The sequence below is a fragment of the Mytilus galloprovincialis genome, chromosome 4, assembly GCF_965363235.1.
Source record: "Mytilus galloprovincialis chromosome 4, xbMytGall1.hap1.1, whole genome shotgun sequence".
In the NCBI taxonomy this organism is placed as follows: domain Eukaryota; kingdom Metazoa; phylum Mollusca; class Bivalvia; order Mytilida; family Mytilidae; genus Mytilus; species Mytilus galloprovincialis.
The window spans coordinates 13,176,759-13,180,226 of NC_134841.1; positions in this window are offsets into that span (position 1 = coordinate 13,176,759).

The window sequence follows — 3,468 nt, forward strand, 5'->3', positions numbered from 1 at the left end:
CAATATACACTATAAACTGTACTGCAGGTGCACGAAAGCCCCTCATCCAAGTATAAAACGATGAATTAGTAGTTGGTGTTCCCATCAAATCTGTGACCTTATATCAACAGCTTACACATTTATTAAAACCGAACAAATGATAACAACAATCTCCATATAAAAAACAAAATCAATACCATCATCAAACAACCACTTCAAACAACAGGCGCACAAAGATATATGTTAATATATAACATGTATAAAGGAAAATTGTTTTCGATCATAGTTTAAAACGTCATCCAGACACAATCCAAACTAAATAATTCAGGAATGGTTTTTTTTTTTACAATCTCTATCAAATTTAGCTAAGTTATGAATTATTTTGATAACTACTGGGACTTGTCTGCAAGTTTTTCTCTCCACTTTTAAAAAGTGTCAATGGGAGATAATCTAAAATCATTATGCATACGAATAGAGAAGACTTTTCGAAAGAAAAAGTTTATGATCTCCCATTGGAATTTCCTAACCGCATGTGATAATTTCCCGTATATATCACTGAATATTAGATGCTTTAATTCAAACGATTTCTAATTCTCATGCATAAACATAGAAGACTTTTTCCGAAATAAAATTTGTGCGAAAGCAAGCTTAGTTTGGATATTTTTATAGCAATTCAAAAGTATTATTAATAGCAGGACAATTACAATAAAATTGGTATACAAATTGATTAAAAATTAATTAAAATATTTTTCATATCATTGAAGTGGAATTATTGTATTAAGAATGTAATATTTTATCACCTTGCACTTTCACAAATTGACTGGTTTTCTACAGCAGTTTGTTTCTGCTCAGTTGAACAATTTGGTTATATAACCTGCATTAGATTGAGAGCAACACTTGTTAACTCTCAATCGATTTATGACTTTGGAACACCAGTATACTACTGTTGTCTATATTTACAGTCAGATCACAGCGTAAAATGTAATTCATGTCCTTAGTTTGGAATATGATGTTGCATTAAAAGTAAAAAATGCTTTGCTTAGTACTTATTATAAGTAAATAATATAAGTTCTTTGTTTATCTCTAAGAAACCTTAATGATAGGATAAGAATATAATGGAACAGATTTTGTATGGCCTTCTGGTAATACAACTGATGCATATACCAACAACTGGCGCCCTGGACCAATCAGTATGTCAACATGTGTACGTTTAGTGCTGGAAAATACGAAATAGGTTATTATTGATTGCATAGGTCTAAGTCAGTTTGTATGTGAAATCAGGTAAGAGTCTAGTTTGTTAATTGAACGATTTGATATTAAATACATGATCATACAGAAGTATACTTTTTTATCCTTCATATAATTCTAGTATCAGCTTGTTAACCTGGATTATATCTGAACAACAAAGTAGGAATTATTAAAGTTGTTTGCATTGTTGCCTTACATTTTTTTTACGAGTTAATATTTTGTAACCGATATTTAACAATTAACTTACGGTATATTTACTGATTATAACGAGTATTCATTATTCAGGAAGGTCGTGTTACAATGGCCTAACGGATTAAAACCAATTTTACGAGCCATTATTGTGTCTGAATGTACATATCATAAAACAATATATATTTGTCTACATCGGATGCTTATCTTGTACCATGAGGGCAAAATATTTTAATATTAACAACCAAGTCATTATCCTTCAAACGTTGGTGAGCTGCTTTAATCAAAATAGGCATAAAGTTTAGTTGAACTATGAGCTGCTTCAATCCAGACTGAGCACCACGAACTCCACCATAAACTGAAGGTGATCTCAGTTGCTCCGAAAGGGTAAGCAGATCCTGTTCCACGTGTGGCAATTGTCGGGTTGCTCATGTTAGTACAAATCCGGTAATAAGTCTTATTCGGTAATTCGCATTTGAGAAAGAGGAGAATTGTTGTTTTATGAAACATTTGTCATTTAAAAATTTTAAATTCGACAACTATCACCATTAGTTACAGAATAGATCACAGCAACACTTCTATTTAACTGATTCCTTTTATGTCTATTGTATTCATGATTTATCTATGATTTTGTCTCTTGCAGAGAGAACTGATCACCAAGACGACCTAAAAGGGCAGTTTCTAATAAAAATGTAAAAAAAAATATTTGTTGTCTGTTTTAATCTGCTATCAGTTGTTGAAAACTTAGTGATAAAGAATGCCTGATTGAAATAATTCATTTACAAATCATTTTGTCATATTTTTTTTTTATCAAATACAGTATGGGTGAGGCGTTTTAACAAATACAAGGGGTAATGACAATTCCTACTAATTTGTATATTTATAAACTTTTTTAAATGAATATTTTTGCTGTTTTCAATTTCTCTTTTTCCGTCACATATCTGCAAAAATGTGTACAAAGTTGTAGCTTCTCATCATAAACAAACTTCTGTCCAAGTTTGGTAGAAATCCAAGATTGTTGAAGAAAGTTATTATAATTTCAAAAACTTTAACTACAGAGTGAATATTTATGAACACTGCCGACGAGGGAACATAGCTTTTGCAACAAAAGTCACAGGCTCTACAATAAAGGGCAGTCACTCTTATTAGGAGTTGTCCTGTGATTTTGACCACGCAAATTTATTTGTAAATCTTGTTTTGCTGATTATTTTTGGCATATAAGTTTCTCACCATTTATGATAGTTTTTCAGATATTAGGCAAAAATGAAAAAAAAATGGTAAAATTCATCACTTTAGGGCAAAAACTCTTATAGCAGTCCTCAGACAATTTAGAAATGAAAAAGACAATAGGTAGATCCCAACACTTTGAACATTCCTGTCCCATTCAGATTTTCTCTTTTCATAGCATTTTTCAAGATTATAGACCAAACTTTCATTTTACCTCCAAGTTTACTTTTTAGCCATGTCAGACATGTTGGTTGGCAATTAGACACATTTCTTAGAAAGGTACCCTTATTATTATAATGGCCAAGTTTGGTAAATTTTAGCTAAGTATTTTCAAAGGAGAAGATTTTTTGTTAAAATTTCTTAGTGATGAGAAGAGCTCAATTGGCCTTTTATGCCAGGTGACCTAAATAGGGAAAAAAATTATTGTTCATGGCCAGTTACTCTTAAAAGGAGTTTATCAGTGATTTTGACCTACTTACTGCAGATCTTAATGGTCTGGTCTTTTTTACCATGAGATGTTTTGCTTAATCTATAATAGTTTGAGATAATAACCAAACACTGTAAATTTGATAAAAAATTTAATATTTCAGGACCATCAATTCTGAATAGGTATGTCTGATATTTATAAAAAATTCCACAAGAGATAGATATTGACCTGTGAAATAGTTTTACCTTTGTCCATTTGCCCTTACTGCTTTAGTTTCTTATCAACTTTTTTATTTATATAAAATAAACTTATCTTTATCATTTGGTCTCTTGTAGATATCTGTCTCATTAGCAATCATATCACATATTCTTATTTATAAACTAAGGACGAAAAGATGA